We start from the raw sequence: 18,471 nt of genomic DNA, 5'->3' as shown, positions 1-18,471 counted from the left end.
AACGGTGTAAGAGATATTGATTTGATTTTAAAGGCACTTTCGGTTTACAATCTAACAAACGTGGGTATTTAGTGATGGTTCACAGGATATAGAACCTAGTGAAGTTGAAAAAATTTCCCCACCTGCTTAACTCACCCCTGAAATTTCATATGGCATAGTCGTGTCTTTGATTTAGGAGAGCCTAAATGTGTCTTCAGGGGTGAATAGGTTAAAAAGGTTCAGTGGGCCTGTAAAGTATGTACGGCTATGCTACATGTACATTGTAAACTAAGAAATTATAATTACTGTTTTCACCATATATTTAGCACCCAAAACGCTTAAAAAATTATAATGAAAAGAGGCGTTAATTAGGGAAACAAAATGTAATTTGTAGAAGAAAATACCATAAAAAAAGTCAGCCATATTTTAACACTTTTCGTACTCATGGCACATTAATATGTCACAGTAAATATGCTTACATGCCTTCTTCCTTTGAAACACATTATTACATCGTGATTCACATGTGAAAGACTCACAAGTTCATGTACGGTAATATATGAGATACAATGCTGATTTTATAACCATCACAAAGTTGTAAGACATAGTTAAACCCATGATGTGGAAATGGGAAGGGGGGGGGGAGGGCTGGGGGAGGGGGTATCTACATAACTCTTTCTCCGGATAAGGGGAGAGGTGCTTATAGAGGAGGAGCACAAATTACGGCTAATATGGTAATAGTTGTTGTTTTGGAACCCATGTGAGTTAATATTGTTGTAGACTGGCCACCAGACTAGTTGTTAATAAGACTTTCCCAGCAGAGTTAATTCTTATACCAGATTATCTTCCCTTGGTTTGAACCTCTAGAATCATACATGTAGCAGAGACAAAAAATATCTAGGCAAATTCTAGTGATATTTATAATATTCTGGAGACCGATGGCCAGTTTAATATCGTTGTACCCTTTACACATGTATATATTGTCATACAACAAAGAATTTTTGGTACATACCGTAAGTAAAATTCCAGCTTCACAATAAGAGCTTATATAGAGGCAATTAGATCGAGCTTATTCATTTTCAATCATAAACTGCAATTTGTACAAATACGGGAAGTATCAATACAATTTAAAATCAAAATATATGTTATGATAAATAATTTTGTATTTGAATACTGGTAGTGCTTCAGTGAGATAGCACTATAAAAACAGCAAGAGATCTCGTTATTATAATTATGTAAGGACACACAACACAAATTACCTCAGCCTCCCAAAACGTACAGACATTTACTTATCCAGCACATTGCAGGCTAGAGAACATCCTTAATTTAATGTAAATATATAGCTGTAATACATGTAATAGGAAGTATGACTAGCCAACCAACCAATTTAGATATTTACAATAACACACAGTTGAGCTGTTGTTTTCTTTTATAGCGCTAGGCAGATAAAAATATTTACTCTGGTACTGTATTACAATTCAGTACATGGCGACCTTGACCTTGATAAACCTAGTTAAGATTTTTGAACTGCTGTTAAATTGGTACTTCCTCTTCAATGTCGACTCCATTGTAATGATTAAGTATCGTCTGGCCAAAAATAGTGGGAAAATATCATCGCCAGAATCAACATACCATTTAATTTGGAATCCTAAGTTTGGAAGATAAAGGCTGATTGGTTAACTGAAGAGGTCAAGAAGGGGAGACAATCCTAGTACAAGATGTCTACAGCTCCAGTTAAAAACCCATCACCCACCCACTAGACTGTCGAGGAATAATCCTGATTGTTTAATCGAAATTAAATCTTCAAATAAACTGCAGTATAGATTTGAAAATCAATCACCATGCTATATCTAATGCACTTTACCTTTTTACACTATATCCTTCAGACAGTTTGACTTTGTGGAAATTAACTTGACTACAGATAGCTTTAGGGTCATCTAAGAATGTGCCAGGTTTAAAAGACGGAGAACCTAGAGAAAAACCAACAACCAGCGGTCAGTAGCTGTCAAATGCCCTACATGGGATTCAAGCTCCCAGCCAAGAGGTGGAGGGCTTGTGGTAATATGTCACGACACCTCTGAACCACTCCGCGGTCCCTGACCACAAATTAGTGAAACTTAATCCTTCATTTATAAATGCAACCATACAAAGTGAGATATTATTATGAACAAAATTAATGATTTATTTAGACACTAAAATTGTGTTGATGTGATTTTTCATAAATCACTCTTTCTTTGATAAGCAGCTACATTATGTATGCATGTACACTTATACAACTACATGGACAAAAGTAGCAGATCCAAATACCATTACTGTTTTGTATTACCATGTATTTTTAAAGCTTTTAAGACTTTTAAAGACTTGCTAAAACAATTTAAGGTTCTTTTTTCAAAGGCTAGCTAGGTTATGCCAACAATACAAAATTGTTGTCAAGTTAAAAATGACAAACTTTTCTATTTGTAGAACATACAAAGCACCAACCGACAGTATCACCCACTTCATCTACATTTTTACATAAATTGGAGATAATGTTTCATAAAGGACCAGAAAATAGCAAAAGATCACAATTTTATCCAGCCGTAGTAATGTTGCTTACACAATCGTTAGGGTAAGTGGCTCCTCTATTATGCTGTATCAAACATCACATGAGATGAAAGATATTTATAACACAGCATCAAGTCTTTGTATAATTAACCACTATATATGACAATTTCTGCAAGATTACGCAGACATGAACTTTCACACAGGAGAGGAAAAAACTCACAGAACAATTGATTATGAAAGGCATCTTTAAAACGACAATAACATCAGACAGACGTTATTGTTAAAGAATGTACTTTAGAGCAACGTAAAACTCAACTCAGCGTTTCTCGAACAGAAACCATGGAGAATTGGATTCATATGTGAATTATCTATTGCACTATACTAAAGAAACATTAAGAGAAATTGAAAATTGGAGAGATAACAACTGTTTTGAATAACGGTGTCAAAACAGCTGGTTTTAATCTATTTCAGTTGATTCGGAAAAATCTTCAATAGATTTGATGTGAGCGAGAGAGTACATCATATCTAAAAGGTCGTCGCTGATGTGGTGAATGTCGTAATGGTACGAGAGCAGACAGTAAAACTCCCTGATATCCATCTATAGAAAGTGAATAATTGTCAACCCTCTCTCCATTCACATCTAAACGTTATCTTTCAAATGATTCACCGCTAAGTGTTTCTTCCAACCTGAATGTATTTTTAAGTTGTTTTACGTGTGATAGAGTATCTAAATTTAGTTCTGTTACTCAAGATTAATCTCAAGAATAATCAAGAAGAAAAATTATAACAATTATGACTTTGCATTTTTTTTAAATACACACATATTTCAATTTGTCTTCACAATAAATCACATATTTTACCAATAACATTTTTCTACAGGTGAAATTTAATATTATTTATTTGATTTAATTCTATATATACAACATGTACTTACACTTTAAATCAGAGAGTTAATTACTAGCTGTCTATTCCTCTCTCTGCACGGTGAAATCTCTCAGCACGGTGAAACATTATAGGTGTGTAATTATTAAACCGTATGAGACTGTATGGAGACATTAAAATACAGCAATGGTTTTCATGATAGACATTGAATGTTAATCGAGTCAAGTTTTTTGTGCAGAGGAAAACACTCTGCAATCCTACCACTAAGTTTTCATTTAAATGTCTGTTATTTTCATCGTAAATCAATTTTATTTGAGTTTTAAGAATTTCTGTTCAATTAGTAGTGTTGTCGTGATATCAAGGGACATAACTCTCATCCAAAATCAAATACACAAGGTAGCATATATCCTTAATCCTTTTGGAAACATCGTAATGTTAACGTTGCTAAATTTTGTATGAAATAAATATTCTAAAGGAAATATAGGGTTTGGTAAAAACAGAAGAGATCAATTCGTGGCAGCTACCGGGTATTAAACTTCTCAGCCTAGTTTTATGAACATTCCTTAACATTAAGGAATTGCTTAACTAACAACAGATCCCAGAGGGATCTTGGCGCCCACCAAAGAATGATCTATGTCTGACAATGGAAAGAGGGATCTTTTCTCTGCTTTTCAAACTTTTGGAAACATACTACATATAAAATTTGAAACAGATCGCTTCAGTACTTTCTGAGAAATAGCAGTAACAAACTTCAACTATCAAAATCCAAGATGGCTCCTTGGAGGCCATCTTGTTGATCGATCGGTCCCAAATCGAAATATGCACAAATAGGGCCCTAGGGGAACCTATCTATGAAATTTGAGACAGATTCATTCAATACTTTCTGAGAAATAGCGATAACAAACTTTAACTATCAAAATCCAAGATGGCAGCCTGGCGGCCATTTTGTTGACCAATCAATCCAAAAAGGCATTATGCACAACTAGAGCCCTAGGCGAACCTACATTTGAAATTTGAGAAAAATCCCTTCAGGACTTTGTGAGAAATAGCGATAACAATCTTTAACTATCAAAATCCAAGATGGCTGCCTGGCGGCCATTTTGTTGACCGATCGATCCAAAAACGCATTATGCACAACTAGAGCCCTAGGGGAACCTACATATGAAATTTGAGAAAGATCCCTTCAGTACTTTGTGAGAAATAGCGATAACAATCTTTAACTATCAAAATCCAAGATGGCTGCCTGGCGGCCATCTTGTTGACCGATCGGTCCCAAAACGCAATATGCACAACTAGGGCCCTAGGGGAACCTACATATGAAATTTGAGAAAGATCCCTTCAGTACTTTCTGAGAAATAGCGATAACAAACTTTAACTATCAAAATCCAAGATGGCTGCCTGGCGGCCATCTTGTTGACTGATTAGTCCCAAAATGCAATATGCACAACTAGGGCCCTAGGGGAACCTACATATGAAATTTGAGACAGATCCCTTCAGTACTTTCTGAGAAATAGCGATAACAAGAATTGTTAACGGACGGACGACGGACCACGGACAAAAAGTGATTTGAATAGCCCACCATCCGATGATGATGGGCTAAAAATCCATCATAGAAATGCATTACAAAGTTCAGGAAAACTTAAGTTAAGGAGCCTTCCTTAAAATCTGTAATGTTTTTCTATTGAGATTTTTAAATTAAGGAATTCCTTAAAGTTGAGGAATGTTTGTGAAATTGATAACTATGGGTACAATTTCAAAGTACTAATATATAGACTTTCAAATACATCTACAATAATCTTCTTTATAATCTTTTATTACAACCATTTTCATACGAATAAATAAACAACAATTTTTACACTAGTTTCATTATAATTCATAGGCCTATAGGTTTATTCTATCATTTTAAAATTGCTAGATATCATTCTGTGAACAATATAACTCAAATAACTTACATTTTTTAACATCCATCTTCATCTTTGTCTATTGTACTCTGTGATGCAACGCTTATAAAAATGTCCGCCCATCGTAACGCCTCCCTGTAGAAGGACAGAACACTTATTGTAATTATGATATCAATTTTTTTCTGGAATGACGATAATTTGAGAGATGAAATGTCACAGGACAAAAATATGTATCTATATCATTATACTAATTCTGTAGATGAAAGATAAATTATACACATTATCATCACAAATTGGCGACGGAGTCACTATCAGCCACAGATTAACTCAGGTCCAGACAATTATACCTCACTCTAAAGTTAAAAAAACCCAGACTTCTCATAACCTTGTATAATTTGAAAAAAAAAATGTCTGCAGAAAAAAGTACAGAAAAACATGTAGTTAACGTTTAAAGTATTTCTGATGATAAAGAATAGGATTAAAAATGCTCCACCGCCGACAGAGTATAAACGATACTCATCATTTAAACAATAATTGGTGTTTTATCGTGTATATGTATGTCTAATGAACAGAACAAATACTATGAAATAATTTATTTTGCTTGTGGTACATGCCCAATCAGTACTTCATTTCATATAGGACATGTAGCCATGGAATTTTTCGGGATACAATTTATCATTTTTAATATTTTCATCTTGAAGTTGAATTAGAAGCTCAAACATTTCAATGGTGGTAATAGTGTAAAGTAAGTAACTTTTGTAACTGAAGAAAAATACTAATTCGTCTGGTCCTGTTTTTGATTGAGAAAAAAAAAATTGATTCGTCGGCGATGGAGCATCTTTAAAGCCTTTCTCACTTTATAGCAAAGGATGTAAAGATTGACTGCTGGATTTAAGCCATCATAATGTATTACATATTCTAATCAGTACTTCAAGACCACATTCTGAGCATTCAAACAGAAAATTATCAAAGTGGTCATTTTAAACTGGGCAAGACGTTAAAATACCGGTAATTTCATGTATAGTTATTAATATTTGCGAGGGTTTTAATTTCGCTAAATTTGCAAATCCACCCAAATTCCTTAAGTGTAATACCTCCCATAATTTATGAAAATCATGGTTTTGAATATAATTAGCCTGTCATCTTAAAGATGCATTCAAAGGTTACTAAGATAATTCTCAAAAATAAACCTCCGCGAATAATTCTAAAACAGGAAATCACAAAATTTCACACCAACAAAATTTAACAGTTACACAGTACTTTATCAACTGATCTTTATTTTTACCAACCGACTATGAAAACTGGGAAACTATCACATTGATACATTTTTACATACCTGGTAAAGCTCATAACATTTTACACTTTTATGATAAGAAATGAAACAATTAAAAAGTTCTGCTTTAATATAGTTATATATATCTATGGCTCAAATTTGTGTCTTTTCATAGTAAAATTTCTGGTTTTTTTTACTATGGTTAAAGTTCTGAAAGAATTTTAATAGTTTATATAAATAGGTCAATTTTCATCAATAGTTACCAATAATCAATTACATTAAGCTGTCTTTTTAAAGGAATGGGGTGTAAATAATTTGTCACCATAGCATTTTAATAGATTTCTCAGATTTGCACTAAGTGACCTTTATATATCTAATCTAAAAATTCTATTGAATTCTGGTTTCTTTGTATTCAGGAAATGAAGTTATCCTGCATATCAAATGTCTTATTTTCAATCTTAATATTCACTTCTCACAATCCTATCAGTGATCCAAACAACTTTAAATGCCAGTCAAATTGACTTACCATATTGTACCAGTAATAAGCCCCCCAACCCCACCCCACCCCGTTTTTTATGTGTACCCTAGAAATGACTGAATGTTAGGATTTAAGGGGATAGATCTTATTACCAAATGTAGGCCTAAGTATTAAAATCCATACCCCTGAGAGTTGGATTTTCTGTAAATGAAAATCAAGAGGCACTACAGGTATATTTTTACTCAGATTATGAACCTCTGCATAGACTATAACTATCACAGGGACCTGTAACTTTTCGAGTCGGGTTGCGTATTTCAGCAATCACCAAGTAAAAGTAATATATAAGGGATTCGGTTCCAGCCTAGCACTACTCCATAAAAGAACAAAGTCAGGAATAAAAATCAACTTATGATTTATTATAATCACAAATCATCAAAGTACAGGTACTGGATACATCGAGATTTACAAAGGTTATACAAATATTCTACACTAAACACTGATCTATATCCTTTAATACATTATTGGAATATGGAACATTTCCATAGATGGAGGTGCTTCCATCTATTACTGGTATAATGCTCCGAATATGGAGAAATAAATACCTACTATATAAAAGCTATTATAATAAACATTAATTATTAGATAAGAATATGTAATGAGTCTATAGACAGAGGTGCTTCCGTCTACAAATAGTGTTTCCGAATACGGAGACGTTTCCCCGTTTTCGCCAACGGACAACACTCATATTCTTAGAGCTTTGTAACTTAACTCTATAAGAGTTACTCCCCTTGGAACGTTAAGTTCCCTTTACGGAGAAGTTCTCAAACATTTTGAACCACTATTAGGTCATTGGTTTGAGAAGACTCAAGGCTTTCCAAAGTTTAGGGCCAGAAGAGGCGACCACTCGTTTGGGAGCTCGAATGAGTTCTGACTTTCGTCCGATTTCACCCCCTTTTATAGCCTGCGCTGGTGATCATCCGACGAGTCCGAGCCAATCAAAACGCTTGTTACATAGCGCGTGCGGAATCCGCGAAATCCAACCATAACAAATGGCGAAATACACGGAAAGCAGGCTGTCGTTTACAGAGACGTGATTTGGCTAGAATACGACGTTTTATGACATACTAATCTTGCAGCATGGTTCAGGTGACTTCCATGAACATAACAGAACATATTTATACATGTTTCCTGATAAAAATATATGTACTTTGTGTCATTTTCGTTATCTGTCGAATCTTAATACTTTACTCTAACGTTAACGCTACAGATTCAAATCGTCAGATAGTTCGACAGTTATTCGTCGCACAAGTAATTATAATAATACAACATACATTCTATTAATCATGTCAATATCAATAATGAATATAATTACGACTCTCTGTCTTTTAATCACGTATATCACATTGAGTGAAGCTGAGTTTATAACCATTCTCAGATCGGGGCTAGGCCTCCATTGTTCTGATAGGAAAAATGACGATGTCATGAATTTACATTCCTGTGTATAATATTCGCCGTTACGGATCGTAACAGACCTGGCACAATTTTTTTTAACCAGCAGTATATAAACATATATAATACTATAATGTATGTATATACTATAATATATGAATTAAAAAAATTAATATGACCTTGCGATGGAAAAACTTATCAAAACAAATCTGCCTTTCTATAATATATATAATATATATATTGTTGGTTAAACATTTTGTGTCAGGTCCCTGTGATATATACCAAGAGCCTCAGATCAATTAAAACTTTAGGCCGGTAAAGGGAAAACAGAAGTTAACAATGGCTAAATCTGGCTGTCTTCCTCTTTCACATCTAGAGCCAAGTTTCATTCATATCCCTTACTTTAATTAACAATTGGAATGTATTACAGAAAAGGGAAAAATCTCAAGTTAAAGAACTTAGCTGAACTTTTAATGCTTTCACTAAGAGAATATAAGTTATTGATGAAGCTTAATTAATAGCTAGACTACTTAACATTCGTCTATTGATAAATTGGCATATCAAATGCATGGGTAAAGGAGCAGATTGCCTTGAAATTTTGACAAATTTACTTTATCTACATGGTTAGGAATTTGTCCTACATTTATTATTTGAAGTATGTAAGGATTTCATATTGGTTACGTTACTTCTTTGATCTGGATATCAGAATGTCAGAAACTTTGAATGACCATTGACCACTACAACTTTTATGCTCTCCTCTTTTATCTCACTCAATAGTAATTGATACCTGCCGAACTTTAGCCTATCATTTACTTTTTTTTAATTCACTAAGTCCATAACAAGTACTTATCATAATTCACCTTGCGTTACCTCCCCTACGTGCTTTTACATATACAGTCAAACCTGTCTATAAAGACCACCCAATGTAAATTCAAACCTGTCTATAGAGACCACCCAGGGGACAGTCAAACCTGTCTATAAAGACCACCCAGGGGACAGTCAAACCTGTCTATAAAGACTATCCAAGGGACAGAGTAAAGCTGGTCTTTATAGCCAGGTTTCTTTATACACAGGTTGAATTTTGTTGAAATTTGTCATTTGGGACCATAGAAAATTGGTCTTATTATGCAGGTGGTCTTTATACAGAGGTGGTCGATAAGACAGATTTTATTGTATATTATTGGTCAATTAATCGAAATGAATTATAATTGCAAAACAAAACTTAAAAAAGCCTGAATGTACATTTTGTATGCACACACTTGTTAGAGGTAAACCAAAAATGTGTGATCCAATTTTTAGACCATACAACTTTAAATGAAGTGATTGGAGTTAACAAGTTTCATTGAGGTAAAGAAAATGAATGTCAATTAAAAGTAAGCTTACAAAGATCTCATTTCATATCATGTTTACTTTAAATAATGTACTCAAATGACTTTACAGTGTTGATATTTCTAGTATAAATTGACTTTTTATCTCTTAGGTGTTGCACCAAACAATAATTTATAATACACCTGATCTATGTAATCAGACGAAAAAACTATCAGCTGACTAATTTGAAATTACCCACAATTCATCCTTAAACACATTTTATTAATCGGGAGGTTTCCAATATGCACAACGATGCTATCTTTATCTATTACTCTTTACATCAAAATCTCAATTCAAAGATCTTTTCAACAGTTAGAGAAATCTGATGTGTTTAAAGACGTCGTTAATTCAGTGAATAATCCTATTACGATGGTTCAGATTGTAGGGGATCAAAGGCTTATAGGCCCAGAGAGTTGTATAGGACTACTTGAACTGATTAACCCCTGTGAACCTGCAGGCGACTCGAAAGGTGGAACGTTTTGTTGTACAAATATTGACTTTAGTACAGTGGTATATTGAACATTGGTGTGAAAAAATTGCCTTATACAAATATTTTATTTAACTGGCTTCGACTGAAGCAATACAAATTGTTTACTAGAAGATTTCAACAGATTCAGCTAGATGATTTAAATATCACAAACTACTAGTATAGGATGGTAGTTAGATTCAGTCTTAAGTTGGTTTCCTGATACATGTTTTTAACTCATTCACCCCTGAAATTTCATAATGGACTATTCTAGTCCTTGATTTAGGAGAGTCTTAATGCGTCTTCAGGGGTGAATGTGTAAACATTGTTGAATGTGAAATGAAACAAGAGGCCCAGAGGGCCTGTATCGCTCACCTGGTTTGTAATGCCAAGTAATGTTCTGAATACAGGTTCATTGTTTCTTTTCTGAAGGAATTTTAATATTAACCTCTAAGTCCCCTATTGGGCCCCACCCCTCCTGCCCCCGGGGGGCCAGAGCCAAAATTTATACAAGTTCTGTTCCCCTTCCCCCAAGGATGTTTGTGGCCAAATTTGGTTACATTCCATGCAGAACTCTATGACTAGTAGCGATTTAAAGGATTTACCTCTATTTCCTCTATTGGGCCCCACCTCTCCTGCCCCCAGGGTGTCAGAGCAAAAATTTATACAAGTTCTGTTCCCCTTCTACCCAGGGTGTTTGTGGCCAAATTTGGTTACAATACGTGCAGAACTCTATGACTAGAAGCAATTTAAAGGATTTACCTCTATTTCCCCTATTGGGCCCCGCTCCTCCTGCCCCCGGGGGATCAGAGCCAAAATTTATACAAGTTCTGTTTTCCTTCCCCCAAGGATGTTTGTGGTCAAATTTGGTTACAATACATGCAGAACTCTATGACTAGAAGCGATTTAAAGGATTTACCTCTATTTCCCCTATTGGGCCCCGCCACTCCTGCCCCCGGGGGATCAGAGCCAAAATTTATACAAGTTCTGTTCCTCTTCCCCCAAGGATGATGGTGGCCAAATTTGGTTACAATCCATGCAGAACTCTAGGACAAGTAGCGATTAATAGAATTTACCTCTATTTCCCCTATTGGGGCCCCCCCTCCTGCCCCCGGAGGGTCAGAGCCAAAATTTATACAAGTTCTGTTCTCCTACCCCCAAGGATGTTTATGGCGAAATTTGGTTACAATCCATGCAGAACTCTAGGACAAGTACCGATTTATAGGATTTACCTACCGTATTTTCCGGACAATAAACCGCACCTGTGTATTAGCCGCATAGGCCTTTTTTACGTTTTTTTCAGGTTTTGTACACGTATAAGCCGCAATGTTATATAAGCCGCACCCAAAAGCTACCGTACATGAAAATCATCAACAATGATCTTACGTATATATGATCGACTACGTATCGATGTATTGATCTCTACTGAAGTATGGTAGTGATACCGATTTATTGCAATACTAAGAATTAAAAATGTCTGCAAAACCACTAAAAGTATATAATATATTCTGTTGTGAATTAATGATGTAGAAAAATAAATACCTTGATAATAAAAGATTTTGTTGTTGTTACTCGCCATCCACGGTAGGCCTACTTCGTAAACAAACATGGCGGCCATTTGAACCCACGCTAACTCTCTCTCATATTTCAGTACGTCGATTAACTTACTTTCTTCACTATACATAGGAGTGTTTTATAATCACATTTCGATATTAATTGTATATTAAATATGTCATTATGTACAGGGTTACTATATTATCATGCCTCGCATCGTGACAGAAACGCGTGTCTACTTTGTAAATAAACATGGCGGCCATTTGAACCCACGCTAACTCTCGCTCATATTTCAGTACGTCGATTAACTTACTTTCTTCACTATACATAGGAGTGTTTTATAATCACATTTCGATATTAATTGTATATTAAATATGTAATTGTGTAAAGGGTTACTATATTATCATGCCTCGCATCGTGACCTGAAATTGACTTTGTTTAGAGTGTTACATGGGGCTCCGAACGGGGTATTGTTTGGATGGATATAGATGGACATGTGTAATATTGTATATTTTATCGATCAATTGGCTATTTGTATTATAATTTCAAGTCGCATATAAATATATTATTGGTTTATAAAAATAACACTCACAAGGAAATATATACACACCCACATATTTATTTATTTATTTTAGTACATTTTTGTACATTGAGTTTTACAGTACATGGTCACGTTTTTTATTGGTTTATAAGAATACAACACATAAATACATTCATATACATAACAGGTAAAAGTTGTACATGGGTAGTTGTTTACTGGTAGCGCCAGTATCTCTACCTAGGCCATGACATTATTTTCATAGCTATTATTGTTCTCAAAACAATGCCAGATGTTCCAGTGTGGTATGCTAGCGGTATACTTTGATTATGGAAATTTGCACACACTATTGACAGGTGGATGACGAGAAGGAATGTGGTTATACAAACTGTGAAACAGACCAAACAAACAGCCCTTTTTAGGGCCACCCAATTTTCACAAAAAGTATCTTATATACTCTCGAAAATACGCATCCCTCCCCCTTTTTAAACGGCCCTTTTTAGGGCCATTCCCAGCCTCCTATGCACCCTCGAAAATATACGCTATTAAAACGGCCCTTTTTAGGGCCATTCCCAGCCTCCTATGCACCCTCGAAAATATACGCTATTGAACCCCGCCCCTCCTGCCCCCGGGACCAGTGCCAAAATTTATAGAAACTCAGTTCTTATTCTCCCAAGGATATTTCTGGCCAAATTTGGTTACATTCCATGCAGAACTCTATGACTAGTTCTGATTTGAAGGATTTACCTCTATTTCCCCTATTGGGCCCCGCCCCTCCAGCCCCCAGGGGGCCAGAGCCAAATTTATACAAGTTCTGTTCCCCTTCCCCCAAGGATGTTTGTGGCCAAATTTGGTTACAATCCATGCAGAACTCTAGGACAAGTAGCGATTTATAGGATTTACCTCTATTTCCCCTATTGGGCCCCGCCCCTCCTGCCCCCGGGGGGATCAGAGCCAAAATTTATACAAGTTCTGTTCCCCTTCCCCCAAGGATGTTTGTGGCCAAATTTGGTTACAATCCATGCAGAACTCTATGACTAGAAGCGATTTAAAGGATTTACCTCTATTTCCCCTATTGGGCCCCGCCCCTCCTGCCCCTGGGGGATCAGAGCCAAAATTTATACAAGTTCTAGATCTGTTCCCCTTCCCCCAAGGATGTTTGTGGCTAATTTTGGTTACAATCCATGCAGAACTCTAGGACAAGTAGCGATTTAAAGAATTTACCTCTATTTCCCCTATTGGGCCCCGCCTCTCCTGCCCCAGGGGGGTCAGAGCCAAAATTTATATATTTGGCCAAATTTGATTACAATCCATGCAGAACTCTATGACTAGAAGTGATTGAAAGGAAATGTTGACGGACGGACGGACGGACGGACGGACGGACGAACGCGCGCCATGACATAAGCTCACCGGCCCTTTGGGCCAGGTGAGCTAAAAATGATTTCTCGTATAAATTGTTTTTATTTATAAAGTTTTATATGTAACTGTTCACAAAAGTTTACCTGATAACAGTATAGTCATAATTTGTTTTCTTTGATTTATTTTTCAGATTTCTTAGCAAGATGAAGAAAAAATGAGAAATTGAGCAGGGGGAGTTTCAAATAATAGTTGTTTTGGAATTTTTTATTTTAGTGAAATTTATCTCCCTAGACATAACACATTGATTGTCACAAGTAATATGTAACATTGGCCACTTTTGTCAGAAAAGGATGATTTAAATCATTGTGATTATTATTTACCGTACTGAAGAAAGATCAAATTTCAGTCTTACTTGACAATACTCTCTCCTAATACAATACTGGGTATACTTAAAAAGTTTGCTTCAAAGAATTTGACAATTTTATTGAAATGAATTGTGACACTTTCTTTTCTTTGGTTGAAAATTACCAATTTATGCTAAATATTTTTTTAAATAACTTGGCCTGTCAAAAATTTGGTGCTAGAAGTATTTTTTATGATAATTACCACTTTAAACATATTTCCCTGTGCAATAAATAAGTATTTTGTCGTTATAATCAGGAAAAAATTAAGGTTTATCTCTCGAGAGAATCTTACAATATGAGAAGAGCGTAATGAATCTTACGATATGTGAAGAATGTAATGAATTGGTACAAACTAAGCGATTGTACTTGATGTAATCAAGCTAGCTTCAAACCACCCCCATACTGACCCTAACACAGCCAAACAATTCCAAAACATATGGACATTTATTGTGACTACTGAAATAGGAGCCATAGTAATTTAGGTGCACCGTAAGATTTTTTGTTTTGTTTGAATGCAGCTTGGAATGTATGTCTGTATACATACATTGTCTTCATACGGAATTAATGATACAGAACTGCAGCTTTAATGGTGCATTTACCTGTCTAAATCTCGTTACAGGTGTATGGTCAGGTGACAGGGGGTCTAATGTCAATCAAATGAAATAAATTACAACATACTTTTAACATCAAATCTTTACCTAAAGCCTCACTTACTTATCACACAAACTTCTTAAACTTCTGAAAAATTCTGGATGTGCCCTATACATATACATGTACATATCGCGTGTATATGTACTAGTTATCAAACAAGAGATCCCAGAGGGATCTTGGCGCCCACCAAAGAATGATCTATGTCTGACAATGGAAAGAGGGATCTTTTCTCTGCTTTTCAAACTTTTGCAAACATACTACATATAAAATTTGAGACAGATCGCTTCAGTACTTTCTGAGAAATAGCAGTAACAAACTTCAACTATCAAAATCCAAGATGGCTCCTTGGCGGCCATCTTGTAAATCGATCGGTCCCAAATCGAAATATGCACAACTAGGGCCATAGAGGAACCTATATATGAAATTTGAGACAGATTCATTCAATACTTTCTGAGAAATAGTGATAACAAACTTTAACTATCAAATTCCAAGATGGCAGCCTGGCGGCCATTTTGTTGACCGATCGATCCAAAAACGCATTATGCACAACAAGAGCCCTAGGGAAACCTACATATGAAATATGAGAAAGATCCCTTCAGTACTTTGTGAGAAATAGCGATAACAAACTTTAACTATCAAATTCCAAGATGGCAGCCTGGCGGCCATTTTGTTGACCGATCGATCCAAAAACGCATTATGCACAACAAGAGCCCTAGGGGAACCTACATATGAAATATGAGAAAGATCCCTTCAGTACTTTGTGAGAAATAGCGATAACAATCTTTAACTATCAAAATCCAAGATGGCTGCCTGGCGGCCATTTTGTTGACCGATCGATCCAAAAACGCATTATGCACAACTAGGGCCCTAGGGGAACCTACATATGAAATTTGAGAAAGATCCCTTCAGTACTTTCTAAGAAATAGCGATAACAAACTTTAAGTATCAAAATCCAAGATGGCTGCCTGGCGGCCATCTTGTTAACCGATTGGTCCCAAAATGCAATATGCACAACTAGGGCCCTAGGGGAACCTACATATGAAATTTGAGAAAGATCCCTTTAGTACTTTCTGAGAAATAGCGATAACAAACTTTAAGTATTAAAATCCAAGATGGCTGCCTGGCGGCCATCTTGTTAACCGATTGGTCCCAAAATGCAATATGCACAACTAGGGGCCCTAGGGGAACCTACATATGAAATTTGAGAAAGATCCCTTCAGTACTTTCTGAGAAATAGCGATAACAAACTTTAAGTATCAAAATCCAAGATGGCTGCCTGGCGGCCATCTTGTTAACCGATTGGTCCCAAAATGCAATATGCACAACTAGGGCCCTAGGGGAACCTACATATGAAATTTGAGAAAGATCTCTTCAGTACTTTCTGAGAAATAGCGATAACAAACTTTAAGTATCAAAATCCAAGATGGCTGCCTGGCGGCCATCTTGTTAACCGATTGGTCCCAAAATGCAATATGCACAACTAGGGCCCTAGGGGAACCTACATATGAAATTTGAGAAAGATCCCTTCAGTGCTTTCTGAGAAATAGCGATAACAAGAATTGTTAACGGACGGACGGACGGAAGGACGGACGGAAGGACGGACGGACCACGGACAAAAAGCGATTTGAATAGCCCACCATCTGATGATGGTGGGCTAAAAATCATAATTTTATTGAAAAAATAATCAGATGTTTCTGTATCTCATTTGCATGCATAAAGGATTTAAATACTTTATCAGGGCTTTCATTTCGCATGTAATTGTCAGTCTGAATAATTGCTTGCTTAAGTAATAAATAAATTAATGTTTTTGTGTTGTATTCTCTCAATATCAAGAGTGACAACACATGTACATAGAATCTATTTTCCTGTTGTAACATTATCCTAACTTTAAAATCTGATAGTTCTAAAGATCAAAATTCTTTTTCCGACTTTAATTGTGAACAGTAGTTGATTTTAATCATTGGTGGGTGTGGGTGTACCTGTGGGTATAGCTGGGGTCGGGGTGGGGCTACAAAAGAGGGCCTGACACTTTAAGTTACAACACTCCCTTATTATATCCGATATGTACATGTAGGAGGAGAGCTAGGGAGCAGCAACAGTCCCCATTATTCAACTTTTGATATTCATTCTGATTTGCCGATTCAATAGTACGATTGGTATGGCCCCACACAGGTGACAGCTGTATCAAATGGTCCGACAGTCAGTCGTACGATTTTGTGTTTTGTTTTTAAATCAGCTCATGGTTTTCTTTGTACCTATCGCCTGTGGCTTTTAGTGTCTACCAGGTAATGCACTTTAGTTGCTTTGTTGGGTATCTTGGTAACACCCATGTAGATTTTGTATGCGATAACTACAGGCTGACACTAATAATCCCTATTACATAACAAGGAAACAAAGACAAGTAGATAGCAATCAATTACATTCCTTTTAAAAAAATAAGGATCGGTTCTTACTAGAATACACAAATACATATATGTGTGTGTGAAAGTGTATAGTAGGATTGGACTGGGGTGATACTCGGTGACCAGGTCAGTAGAGCATACGGCTAGTGTTTGGAGGTCCCGGGTTAAAATTCTGGTCTGGCCACTACATTTTCTTCTCACCTGTTACATATGTATATACATGTAAATACCAGTGTCTAATAGTGACACTATTTTTTCTATTTTTTTTAAATTTAATGCCTTAATGGAATTGATTGATATCTTAACTTTTTTTTGTTTTCTTGTTATGTTATAAAGAAATTAAAAAAAAAAAAAAAAAAAACGTATTTTGATAATTACATAGTGACAAAATTTGATTTGGATAAAGTCATATTATAATGAGCAATTACCTGAACCTGGTTTATCCTATCCAAGGTCTGTAACATCTTGAGAAGTATGAGGTTGTCTCCCTTTGTGAAAGGATACCTCCTTAACCCTTCAAGACCAATCTGTAATATCCCATCCATCTGCAATGGTATAGAGATACAAAAAGAGAATAAGTCATTATTTCCATTTGACAAAATTATCAAATATGAACTACAAACATATAATTATTTTCATGGCATGGCATTTAGTTCAAAACATAAAAGAGCGCATGATGTTTTGGTTAAAGCTAAAATAAATCTTGTTTCACTTGCTAAAACGGATAGGAAGTTCAAGGGCCCTAATCACATCAATAACAATGTTATGGCAAGAGAGAAGTTTTCTTCAAGTCGCCAATCCTAGTATTTTTGACAAAGTTATGTATGCACAAATCATAAATTTAACTATTATAAATAAACAGTACATCTGTAACACTCTCGAAGAAAGTGATAAACAAAACTTATGTCTTCTAGACCAACTTTCAGTGATTTGTAAGACCAAGTTTACTCCGTTCAACTTGCCACCATAAACCTAAATTCTGGAAATCTCATGAAAAACAGCTGTTTTAATGCATCTAGTTACTGTCAGTTGAAATGTTTGTATATTTATGTTTTGTCTCCTGTCAAAACAACATTCATTTGATGTTGATGGTCATATATATATCGTGCTCAGATGTAAAGTGAAAGTGCAGACACAAGTTTGGATGGGAATGAAGTTCTCATAAGGTTGTGTGATAGGGTGTTTGAGTGGTGGGCTGTTGTATGTGTAGGTGTGTGTGCAGGTGT

At 35.7% G+C, this 18,471-nt stretch overlaps 1 protein-coding gene across 2 annotated transcripts in view; it reads right to left on the bottom strand.

Moving 5' to 3' along the window:
• The window catches only part of LOC138323891 (chondroitin sulfate N-acetylgalactosaminyltransferase 1-like), a 57,009-nt gene that overhangs the window by 33,133 nt on the left and 5,405 nt on the right, over positions 1 to 18,471 (bottom strand). For both annotated transcript variants that reach the window (XM_069268806.1, XM_069268808.1), the window contains exons 2-3: positions 17,674 to 17,790; positions 5,355 to 5,438 (exon numbers count right to left, since the gene is read on the bottom strand). The gene's annotated coding sequence lies outside the window, so the exon portion shown is untranslated. The remainder of the gene's footprint in view (positions 1 to 5,354; positions 5,439 to 17,673; positions 17,791 to 18,471) is intronic.

The sequence above is a fragment of the Argopecten irradians genome, chromosome 5, assembly GCF_041381155.1.
Source record: "Argopecten irradians isolate NY chromosome 5, Ai_NY, whole genome shotgun sequence".
NCBI lineage: Eukaryota > Metazoa > Mollusca > Bivalvia > Pectinida > Pectinidae > Argopecten > Argopecten irradians.
The sequence above is the reverse complement of the archived record's forward strand: the minus strand, read 5'-3'. Positions and strand labels throughout refer to the sequence as shown.